At 57.1% G+C, this 12,134-nt stretch overlaps 2 long non-coding RNA genes across 2 annotated transcripts; one reads left to right on the top strand and one right to left on the bottom strand.

Moving 5' to 3' along the window:
- Window positions 1-327: 327 nt before the first annotated feature.
- On the top strand, window positions 328-3,156 carry LOC136388524 (uncharacterized). The gene is made up of 3 exons (XR_010748190.1): window positions 328-482; window positions 1,196-1,579; window positions 2,734-3,156. It is a non-coding gene; the product is annotated as an uncharacterized lncRNA (long non-coding RNA).
- A 4,368-nt stretch (window positions 3,157-7,524) lies between these two features.
- LOC136388523 (uncharacterized) lies at window positions 7,525-11,747 on the bottom strand. The gene is made up of 3 exons (XR_010748189.1): window positions 11,518-11,747; window positions 7,964-8,052; window positions 7,525-7,684 (listed from the first exon to the last, which is right to left on the bottom strand). It is a non-coding gene; the product is annotated as an uncharacterized lncRNA (long non-coding RNA).
- Between the last annotated feature and the right edge of the window lie 387 nt (window positions 11,748-12,134).

Raw genomic sequence — 12,134 nt, 5'->3', positions numbered from 1 at the left:
GCCGATCGTCTGGTCAAACACCCATCCAGGTGTTGCTGCGAAGGTATTGTATGATGAACAGCTGCCGTCAGTCAGCGTTAAGTAAAGGGGATGGGCCTCTGTGGTGAGCCTGAGGCTCATCCAGTTTGTCGGAGGCCAAAAGAGCAAAAACACTGAGATTTCCTAGGGAAGGAGTGTCCCGCCTCAAGGCTCGTTAGGCGGAAACCCTGCCCGAGTCTCCAGCCGCCTGCTGGCCTGGCCCACAGAGTGCAGATGGGCAGACCAGCCTCCAGGATCGTCTGGGCCAGTTCCTTAACATACATCTTTCTCCTTGTCTGCCATGCATGGAGCTCCGCTGGTGAATAGCGCAGACTGGCCCCTGCCTCGTGGAGCACGCCATCGATGGACGGGTCTAGCGAACATCCGGCCGTCATGGTCCTTGCACCTGCCCAGACCAGACTAATGTATATTCTGGTTTTGGGGGGAGAGGGACGGAAAACTGTGTAAGTGTAAATTATGTCACGCTGATTGATAGTGTTGTGGTGCAAGTCTTGTATTAGTAGAGCCACTTCAGCTTTGTTAACAGTTTCTGTAAGGCGTGATGTATCTTTTCCTGACTTTTTATTTGGAAACTACTTATATTTAAAGTGAGTTTCTTATACACAGCATCTATTTGGGTTTGGGTTTTTTATTCACAACTGAAAATCTCTGCCGTTCAATCGGGGTATTTTAGTCATTTACATTTAATGTAATCATCAACATGGTTGGGTTTGCATCTGTCACCTTGTTATTGCTTTCTGTGGGGTGTCTGTCTGTTCTTTGTTCCTCTCCCCCCTTTCCTTCTTCTTTTGAATTAACTGAGGACTTTTTATGATTTCATTTTTATCTCCTTTGCTGCGTGATTACCTATCACTCCTTGTTTTGTACGTGAGTGGTTGCTTTACAGTCTGTTATATGTATCTTAAACTTTTCCTGATCCACTTCCATATGCTGTTGTATCCCTTCATTAGTATAAGAATTGTACAGGGTATATTTCTAGTCCGTCTCTCTCCTTTATGCTCCTGGTGCCCTCCGTGTTACTTATACATATGTTAGAAAAATAACGTTACACTCTTATCTTTGCTTATATCATTAATTAATTTTTAAAAGGTGTTGAAATAATCAGGAACAATTTATATGTCTTATTCACAATTTATACTTTTTTTTTTCCCTGCAGTTATCATTTCTGATGCTCGTTACCTCATTATATAGATTCAGCCATCTAGCTGGTATCACTTCCTTTCTGCCTAAAGAACTTCTTTGAACATTTTTTTTTGGAGGGTAGGTCTATGGGTAGTGAATTCTTCCAGCTTTTGTTTACCCAAGAAAGTCTTTATTTCATTTTCATTTTTCAAAAACAAACAAACAAACAAAGCCATCTTTGCTAAGTGGAGAACACCAGGCAGCTTTACAATGCCACCGCGCCGTCCTATCACGCAAACCATTTCGGGAGGAAGAACCCGCTGTCTCGCCGGCCTCTGCCTTCCTGCATGCAGACTCTCTCGTCTCTGTCAGGTTGACGATGTTCTCTCTATGACTGGTTTTGAGCAGTTTGATGATGGTGCATTTTTTGTTTGTTTGTTTTCCGTTTGGTATAGTTTCTTTCCGGTTTCTTCTTCTTGGGGTTCACCAAGCTTCTTGGGTCTGTGGCTCTATTCACTTATTTACCTTTTTTTGTTTGTTTGTTTGTTTGTTTGTTTGTTTTTACAGAGACAGAGAGAAAGTCAGAGGGATAGACAGGGACAGACAGACAGGAATGGAGACAGATGAGAAGCACCAATCATTAGTTTTTCGTTGCGCGTTGCGACTTCTTAGTTGTTCATTGATTGTTTTCTCATATGTGTCTTGACCGTGGGCCTTCAGCAGACTAAGTAACCCCTTGCTGGAGCCAGCGACCCTGGGTCCAAGCTGGTGAGCTTTTGCTCAAGCCAGATGAGCCCGCGCTCAAGCTGGCAACCTCAGGGTCTCGAACCTGGGTCCTTCCACATCCCAGTCCAATGCTCTATCCACTGCGCCACCGCCTGGTCAGGCTTATTTACCTTTTTAATCAACTTAGGACAATTTTTGGTCATCGCTTTTTCAGATTTTTTTTTCTCTTTTCCTCCCCGTTTTTTCTTGCTTTTGGGGACTTTTATTATATCATATATATTATATAATACATATATAAATATATATAATATATGTGTAATATATATATATATATATATATATATATATATATATGATATTAAGCATTCCAAGCCGCTAAGGTTGGGGATAATTTATTACACAGTGATGGATAAGCAATACATCCTTTTCTCTGTCATCTGTGTCTCTGCTTGGCACACTCACTCTTTCCTAGAGTTCTTCAAACATATTGATTACAGTCATAGTAACCATTTCCACATCCTCATCTGCTGAATCTAACTAACACCCGTGTCCATTCTGGGTCTGTTTCATTTTCTTGGCTTTTTTCTTGTCATTTTGGGCCACAGTGTCCTTCCTTGCATGACTGGCAATTTTTGGTTGGATACCTGGCATTGTGAATGTTATGCTGCTAGGCGCCAAATTTTTTTTTTTTTTTTAATTCCTATGAATAGTCTTTGAGTGTGGGTGTAGTTACGTTACTTGTATGTAGTCACATTGGATCATTTTGGGTCTTGCTTTTGGAATGTTTAGATGGGATCAGCGCAGTGTTTACCCCTAGAGCTAATTGGACCCCATTTGCTCTCCCAGGGAGGGACAGGGGCTGATGCCACCCCACACGACTGTCAGACCTGCTTAATCAGACACGCACGTGCCGCGGCCCGAGGAGAGAGCCAGGAGAGGCAGCCCAGGCACCTCCTCTGGCCACTGCAACCGTTTCCTGCTGCTTTTCTGAAAGTTGTTAATGACCCCCGCGAGCCAAGACAGCCTGGACCTGTGCCGTCCACGATGGCGGCCACTCGTCCACCGTGGCTGTGGAGCGCTGACCTGTGGCAAGTCCAAAGGGAGACAGACACACGTGCGGTGAGTGTAAGACACACACCGGTCTCGCCGCCTGAGTATGCCCACGGGACTGGGAAGCATCTCGCTCATGATGTTCTAATGTCGATCGCATGTCTGAATGATAACATGTTGGATGTATGGGGTTCAGTAGAATATATTATTTAAACGAACTCTACCTGCTTTGTTTCGCTATTTTTATTTTTAATGTGGCCCGTAGAGAAGGTAACATTGGCCTGTGGTTCCCACTTGGTTTCCATTGGGCAGCAGACCAGTTACTCAGGTAAGCCCTGGGAAAGGAAAGAAGAGAAATAGCCCTTCGTCCCCGGTCTGGGCACTTCCGGCCTGGGTCCCTGCCTCCCACCACACCCCCTGCCGCCCCTGGTCAGATGGCAATAATCACGAGCTCACCAGAGCGACCGTGCAGAGCTGGATCGGAGTCGGGGCTGGCTCTGAGGTGGCTCGTGGGGATCAGTGACCTGCAGGGCATGTCCCTGGCCACCAGCGTGGTGCCCGGAAGCCCTGCTGAGTCACAGGAACGAGGCATTCCTGGGCCAAACTACCAGGAAACTCCTTTCCTGGCTGGGTGCCCTGTTGGATGGTCTAGTTAAAAAATAACCCTTCAGTCCCATCTCCCGGGAACTCAGACCTGGGTGGGTGGGTGGGTGGGTGAGGGGCCCACACGTGCCCAATAGAGGGGGTGGGAGTTATTACAAGATGCTTTAAAAATCTGACTACCTCAGGAAAAGAACCAAGTAAAAAGTACCAATCATTTTTATTCTCACCGAAAATGTGCCACGTTAGCCTGTGTTATTTCCTGCTGGTCTTTCTAAAAAGGTATTTACTCTCTCTCCATAAATCATAGTAAAATGACAGCTGTCAGGCTGAGTGGGCCCCTGAGGAATGGGGGGTGGGAGGAAGCTCCCGTTCAGGGCAGCGACTGTGCCCTCAGCCTCCTCTAGTGGGCGCCCTTGAGAAATAGGCCCAGGGAACCTGAACCCCATGAAGGGCCTTATTTCCCTTAGGGATGCTGATGGGAGGGGCGGGGTGGGGATGTGGAGGGTCATCGCCCAATCAGGTTCCGAATGTGCAGGGGGGAGGAGCCTGGGGCGCCGGTCCCCGGGAACTGACCACCGCGGGGCCTTGGTCACATCATGTTTCCTCTCTGGCCTCAGTTTCCTCTCTTCAAGACGGGGGCAGCCACTCCTGCCTTGAAGGGTGTCGGGAGGAGTCCTCTTCCTCTGTTCCGTGCGTGGCGGGGGCCAGGCTGCGGCCACGCCCGTGTCGTGGCTGAAGTCCCGTGTGCCCGTGTCGCAGACTGGGCGCCCAAGGGCCCGGTGGGGACTCTCCCTCCCTGATAACCACCCACCCCCTTATCTTGTCCACTTCCCTTTTGGGAAAAAAATGCAAAGAGGAGGAAATGCTGGTTCCGGGTGGATCCAGGGCGCCCCCGGGGCGACGTTAGTCAGAGGGCTCGCCCCCGCTCACCCCCGCCCCAGACTCCGAACCTCTAGGCAGGGGACTCAGAACCTGCTGCATAATCAGAGCCTGGGGTTCTGAGGCACGCTAGTCTGAGCACCACCCCCGAGGCACGTGGGTGACGAATGCGGCTCCGGTGGGAGGACCACCACCCTTACTCAGTGCTGCCTGGCAAACACTGGCCCGCGGTCATCTCAAAACCGGGCCGGGGTGCAGGGAGATTCGCAGTGTCAGGCACCCCACCCCCAGCTCCTCACAGGCCTCTCCCGTCGTGGGTGGGGCCTCTTTCCCCTCCGGCCTCAACCCGAGAGGTTCCGCCCTCTCCTGTCCGGGTCCCCTGACTGACCTGCGGGGGACCCCCTGCCCCGCCCTGTCCCTGCTCGAGGAATGTGCCATGCCCGGGCGGGCTGGCCATGGGACGGGGTGTGTTCCTGACTCTGAGGTCAGGGGGTGCCCTCTTTCCTGGGGCTTTTGGGGAAACATGGCGTGAGGGAGCTTGCTGTCCTTCCCCAGGACCGGGAGGAGGGAGATGCCAGCCTAGACTTGCTTCACACAGATGACAGGGGCGGGGACGACTGCCCAGAGTGACAGCAGAGACCAGACGGAGACCCACAGAGACCTCGGCCACACGTTGAGCTGCTAGGCCGAGGTGTCCTCAGCCACACTTTAGAAGGGCTGCTTCCTTTGCAACCAAGTCAAAAACAAACAAACAAACCCAAACACAAAGCCCCCTGGGCCTGAGCCCTCGGCCTGGAGAGGTCCCCGCAGATGTCACCAGCTTTCAGGAGGCCTCTTCCCCAGCCCAACCCCCACCCAGAGGCCTGCCGTGGGCCCCATTTCCCCTGGTCCCCAATCCCCTGGTCCTCGTCCCTGTCCCCGACAAAGGGGCCAGCCCAGGAAGCCCACCTCTGTCCTCTTATCTTTCAGAAGCCCCGCTGGGCACTGCTCCGCCCTGTGCATGGTACTGGACCAAAATGAGGGGCCCAGACAGCCCTCTTCAGCTTATCTGGTCATAAAGATCTATCTTATCTCCAGCCGCCCCTCACTGCCAGTCACTGGTTTATGCTTTTATGAGGGCAGTTTGCCTCTTCTGGGGAGGTGGCAGCGATCTCCGAAGGCGCCTGGCAGTGGGGATGGCCGAGAGTGCTTCCCTATAAAGGGCCGGGCCCTGTGCCAGCCCTGCCTCAGCAGCTGCACGGGCCCTGTGGGGACCCAGGGTCACCGGCCCGGAAGTGGAAGCAGAGCCCAGACTCTGAGGTCAGGGGGTGGCAGAAGGAAGAGCCTCTAGGAGGGAGACTCTGGGGTGTCCCAGCCCCCCAGGCCTCTTCTTATATTCACCCTTTGGTTTCCTGCCCCTCAAGGTACACCTGGGTCCTGAAAGCCTGGTCTCTACCCTCCAGCCTGCAGGGTGAATGCTTCCGCCGGCTCCCAGCCTCAGTTTCCTCCCCCGTCAAATGAGCCCCCACCGCAGAGTGACGATGGGGAACCACAGGTGGTGGTAGCGTCCAGGGCCCTGTAAACCAGCTGGAGGGGTCTGACCCAAGTGATGTCCTTCACAGAAGGTTCCACAGCCTGGATCCCTGGTCCCTCCCCGAAAGGTGCTCAGGGCCAGGCTGAGCCCCAGGTGTGCGTGCTGCCAGGTGAGGGGTTCCAGCCTCAGCCCCTGGATTCTTTCACTCAACAAATGGATTTGTGGGACATGCAGGGCTGCTGGGGACACAGCCGAGATCGAACCAGACACAGCCCCTACACTCTATGGGGGTAAACAGACAATAAACATGACAAGTAAGTAGAACCTGTGGTCCATTTTATGGTGATGAGAGCCCAGCCGGAAACTTGTGAAGGGGATGGGGATAGGCATGTCTGGGGCAGGGAGGGAGCCGCAGTTTCTAATCAGGTGGTCAGGGACATCTCACCAGGAAGGGGACATCTGACTCGAAAGAGATGGGAAGCGAGACATGGAGATCTTGGGAAGAGTGGTCCAGAAAGAGGTCACAGCTTGTGCAAAGGGCCCGGGGCAGGAGCGTGGTGTATACAGAGGACAGCCAGAGGACTGGAGGTGAGGCCTCAGGGAGAAGGTCAGGAGAGGAACCCAGAAGTACAGGGCTGGCACGTGAACTTGGCTTTGACTCGAGTGGGATGGACCTTTGGGCATGTTGAGTCCAAGAGAGATGATGATCTACCTGCTTTTTGAAAGACTCACTGGCTGAGTGGACAGTAGTAAAACTCGCTACCGAGTGGACAGTGGACTGAAGGGGCAGACCAGGTAGCCGGCTCTGGCACAGTCCAGGTGCGAGTGGCTGGTACTGGGACAAAACAGCTGGCAGAGAAGGTGGTGTGAGGGGGGCACGCTGGTCTCCACGGGGCGTGGAGCGGGCTCTGCGGCTGGACAGGCAGCCGCGACAGGGAGGCACGTGCGTGCAGCACCGAGCCCGCCTCCACAGGGGTCAGCACCGTTCTGCGCGCCACACGCGCCCTCGACTCACGGATCCTTTCTCCCAAGGAGGTGCAAGCACCTCCACTTTCAGGATGGGGAAACTGAGGCAGTGAGTGACTGCAGAGCTGAAACTTGAATCCAGAGCCTGTGTCCATAGCCACAAAGCAGCCCCAGCTGGGCACCGTGACCGCTGCGGTGCCCGGTGTGCCTGTGCTCAGCAGTCTTACCTAGTGATGGCATTTCTGTCCGCACCTCATGTTAAGACGCAGGGGGGTCAGCCACAATCCACGCAGAACACTCCCTCCCCGCCCCCTGCCCCACTGAAGGCTGGTCGCCGCCCCTCCCTAGGGTGAGCGTGTGTGTGGGTCGAGGTCTGAAAATGGGGTCGAGACTGAAGGCTGGTTGCCTCCTGTAAAGGGCCAGGAGGGAAGACGTCGGACCTCGCAGCCCACACGGTCCTGTGGCATCTACTCCACTTCCTGCCTTGTCAGGAGAAAACCACCCCGGAGCCCACGCGTGGGCGTCTGTCTGCCAGGAACAGTCGGGCCGGAGCTGACTGGGAACTCCGAATCATTTCCGTGTGCTGTGGAACCGACTTCTTCCTCTGTCCTCCCTCTGTCCTCCCTCTGTGCTCCCTCTGTCCTCCCTCTGCCTTCCTCACTCATTTGGAAGTGCCAACGCTGGTCTTCACTGGCGGGCCGGACTAAAGCGGGAGGTGGGCAGCGTTCACCCCAGGCCCAGGGTTTACCCACCGGATGGAGGTTCTCGCCCAAGCTGGGCCATCGCCTGAGAGGCAGAGGCTGGTGTTAATTAATGACGCTGGCAGGACGGCCCGGCTGTGGGCAGCCCGGGCAAGTTCCCTTCGCTCTGCTGCGGGCTCCTTCTGCGGGTGGGGGCGTGTAAGTGAGCACACGGCTGACCCCCAGCCAGACATACCTAAGGGGCTGAGGTCAGGCCTGGGTCCCCGCCCACTGGCCCCTCCTCCTTCCACAGCCCCTCACTGCTTGTCCCTGACAATGACCTCCTGGGGCATCGGTTCCTTTCCGGATGTTATTGATTACTTACAGGGTGCCATCTCACAGACCTTGTCTCATTTCCTCTCCCTCCGGCTCTGTGACTGGCACGTGTGACGCAGGGTGTACAACGGGCTGCGTCTGCAAGGGAGGGGATGGATGAGAAAGAAGAAAACGAAGAGAAAGTATTTTTAAAGTGTTCCCCCAGAAAACCAAAATTGCACACACAAACAAACGATCCTGCAACCGAGTGTATCGGGTGACCGTGCTTTCATCCTGGATTTCGCGTGAGGCGTTGAGCTGGTGTGAATCGTGTCCTTCCCTCCCCCACAAGACGTGTCGCATGCACACTCTTCGAGAAGCGTGTTGTTCGATGATGTCGTCGTGCGAACGCCGCAGGGCGCACGCACACAAACCTACGCGCATGGCCTGCTGCACACCCGGCCTGCGTGGTGCACCCATTGTTCCTGGGCTGCGGGCCTGCACAGCGGGTTACCGCGCGGAAGGACTGCGGGCGCGCGTAACACAGCCGGGAGATTCTGTGTATCTGAACATATCCGAGTAGAGGAAACGTACAGCTGAAATACGGTATCAAGGGTAAGATGATACATCCGCTCACGACTTCACCCCGGAACAAACATGGCTTTGACGTAAGACCCCAGTGTAGGCGTAAGGATCTCGAGATGCGATCAGCCTGGATTGGGGTGGGCCACAGACCCGGTGAGTGACCTTATCAGAGACAGAGAAGGAAAAGACCGCTCAGGGACACAGGGGAGGCCCTGTGAAGGTGGAGGCAGAGAGCGGAGGGACACGGCCACACGCCCAGGGAGCTGGAGGAGGCAGAAAGAACCTTCTTCCGGAGCCCACCGGGGACGCTCGCCCTGAGAAACCTTGATATTGGACGTCTGGCCTCCAGAACTGTTGAGAAGATACATTTCTGATGCTTTTAATCCAGCCAGTATGTGGTCACCGATCACAGCCACACCGGAACATTACACGGGGGTCGTGCACCATAATCCCCACTTTGAGGCCAGAGCTGGGTGGGCCCATTTCACAGGTGGGGGAAACAGAGGTCCACAGAGTAGGTGTTGCCAGGTAACTCGCAAGGGCCACCAGCTCCACCGCTCAGCAGGCTGGGCTGGCAGCAGGTGGCATGTGCCCGGTTGAGGAAGAGGTGGCCCAGACTTAGAATCCCCCAGTCCGGGCAGGTCTGGTCATCCCCCTGAGTTCCTGGCTCTTCGTTGGAAAATTCCAGATAGCTCAGGGTTTCCAGGGGAGGGAACCAGGTGCCCATCTAAATGCCCACGTTAATCAGCAAGCCCTAACCGGTACACAATGCCAAGACCTTGACCTTCAAGGATGCAGAAAGTGGTCACAAAAGCCTCAGGAGTCAGGTAACACCATCGCCCCATTCAACAGGGGAGGCAGCTGAGGCACCAGACATGAGGATTTTGCTGGTTGTTGACAGAGGCAGCCTCAGGTGCAAAATTGTCAAGGGTGAGCCCGGATGGACCTTTGTCTGGGAGCAGAGAGGCTGGGCAACCAAGCCTCTTCCAGAGGGTCCCCGAAGGCAGGCTGGGGGGTGACCGGGTGTAGCCCCTCAGGCGCTCCCCTGACACCCGCCAGGAGCCCCGCGCTCTGAGCTGGCAGGTGCAGCTTCCCAAGTGGGGCCCGAGGCTCAGACGGTGTGCACAGGGAACGCGGCTCTGCTCCAGGGCTGATGGGGCCGGGGGGTGGGGGGCTGGGAGGGGGAAAGCATCCCAGCGTAGCCGGGGACAGCTGTGAGCAGGGCCAGGGTCCCACACCAGGGCTCCTCCTGAGTCAGGCCAGGGCTGTCTTCAAGCGGCGGTGGGTCCAGAGGGTTTGGGGAGACTCAGCGCTCACACTGGCCACCCCCTGGGGCTGCAGCTGGGGCTACCCACCCCCTCCCTCCATCCAGGAGCCCGGGGCCCCACTTGTCCTCATTCACACTCCTTATTCTAGAGGGTGCCCAGCAGGGCAAGGCCAGCAGGACCGTCCATCCTTCCACCCGCTCCCACATCCCCACCGCCCTCAAAGGACCGGTGGCACCAGGGGTGTGACAGTGGAGCCCACGTCCCCCGCCCGCCTAACATTGGGGAGCAGATGGAGCCAGTGCAGAGACTGGACGTCACCAGCCCCTGGACCGCACTGGAGGGGACAGAGGCCGCATCTCAAGGAGCCGGGGAGCCAGGAGACCTGGGTTCTGCCTTTCTGTGCCAGGGGCTGGAGCAGATGAATGAAGGGAGAGAGAGAGGCATCTCCCCTGTGGCCTCGAGTGGGTCAGAAAGACCGGGGTGCAGGAGTCAGGTGAGCTGGGGAGACGGGATCAGTGGAGAGCACCGAGCCAGCAAGGTGGGCGTAATCCTGGGAGCGCCCCTCAGCAGCCAGGCCAGGAACGGGGCAGCAGGGAGGAAGCCCTGGCCCTCCGAGCCTGGAGTGGGGAGGAAGCCCTGGCCCTCCGAGCCTGGAGCGGGGAGGAAGCCCTGGCCCTCCGAGCCTGGAGTGGGGAGGGAGGCGCCGCCCTCTGAGCTCCCAGTCTCTTCGGCTCTGGGCAACTTCCCTTCGGACACATCCCTCTCCTCCACCTGACTGCAGGGGCGGCTAGCCTGTTCCTCAGGGGCCACACAGCGAGTCCAGCCATCCTGCCGAGAGGGAGGAACCTGGCCCTCTGAAGGCCGGTCCCCAGGCAGGCACTGCCCCCTGGAGGGCCTTCGCAGGAACCGCATGAGCAGAGGTCCCTCTCAGGCCAAGAGCCGGCTGATCCGGAAAAAAACGTTCTCTAGGGCTTCCGTGCCAGCGGGCAGCCCACTGGAATCTCTGTTTCCTGGGGGTGAGGGTGTCAGCTGCTGCCCAGGACACGTCCCAGTGGGCACCCAAGGCCCCCTCACCTGCCAGGGGCCCTCAAAGGACTCTGTGGATCTCCTGAAACCCCAAGAGGCGCCCAAACCGCACCCTCTGTACACCCCCTGGGTCAGGCGGGGGGGGGGCAGAGAGCATCACCGCCCTGAAGCCCCTCCCCACAGCGCCAGCCCACCCATGCCCGCTGGATGGGGACCCGGGGCTGCGCCCGGAGGACGCGCTCAGGTGTGGGGCGTGGGCTGGACGCGCACCTGGGCTGGCGCACACACGCGTACTGCAGAGAGGGTGGTGGTTACGACACAGGACTGAGCCCCACATCTCCGTGACCACCCGCCTCAACCTCCCGCCCGGCCCCCTGCAGCGGGACAGCAGCGTCCAGGCCGGACCCAGTCTGCCAGCCTGGCCCCCCAGGTCCCCTCACCGGGGACACAAGGGTCTCAAAGTGCGGGTGGCTGGGCCCGTCCGCCAAGCTTAGGGGCCCGTGGGAGAAGCAGCCAGGGGTCCCCCTCAGCCAGCCCGTAGCAGGAGCACAGCGCTCCACAGTTTACAAGGCACCTGCCCCGGGCTCTCCTCCTCTGAGCCGCACACCCGCTTAGGGCCCGGGATGGCTGCCTCTCCTGCTGGGTGGGGCCAGGTTTGGAATTTCCTGTGGCTCCTCACCTTGGCACAGTGTCCCCGGCCAGGCTGTGCCAGGCTGGGAAGTCTCTCTACAGGTTCCACACCCACCTGCACCTGGGATTTTATTCCCGTGAAAGTCAGCTGCCAGGGGAGTGCGGTGGAAGCTCCAACTCCTTCACGTCCGGGGTCAACGATCCTTAGCTGGTGAGATCTTATCTGGTGTCCTTGCAGGGTAGTGGAGCTGGCCCCAGCAGGCCCGGGAGGCCCAGGCGGGCGACCCACGGTGCCGAGGATCGGCCCAGGGGGCAGGGCCTTCCGCCCCGGGCCTGCCTCTGTCCCTTTCCCTCAGCACTGCTGCCCTGCCTGTCACCCTGCCCGGTCTGTCACCCTGCCTGCTCTCTGCAGCACTGGAGATGGCAGGTAACGAAAGGCAGTTAGAAAGGAAATTAGAAAGAGAGCAGAGGGTAGGGGGTGAGTACTCCGGGACCTGAGGGAGATACTACAGCCCTCGGCTACACAAGCTGGCTCGGAGCTTCCTAGCAGCCAAGGGAAAAGGGAACGAGGCTGAATGAAGGTGCAGGAGGTACAGGAGCCTGGGCGCCTAGAACCTCCCCCAGAAGTTGTTCCTCTGATCCTGACAACCGTCCGCCTTTCCCCGCGCGACCCCTCTTCCGAAAGAAGGAGGCGGAGCAAATGTCACTTTCCTGACAAGGGAGCGCGTGCCC

This window comes from Saccopteryx leptura, chromosome 1 (assembly GCF_036850995.1).
Source record: "Saccopteryx leptura isolate mSacLep1 chromosome 1, mSacLep1_pri_phased_curated, whole genome shotgun sequence".
In the NCBI taxonomy this organism is placed as follows: Eukaryota; Metazoa; Chordata; class Mammalia; order Chiroptera; family Emballonuridae; genus Saccopteryx; species Saccopteryx leptura.
The sequence above is the reverse complement of the archived record's forward strand: the minus strand, read 5'-3'. Positions and strand labels throughout refer to the sequence as shown.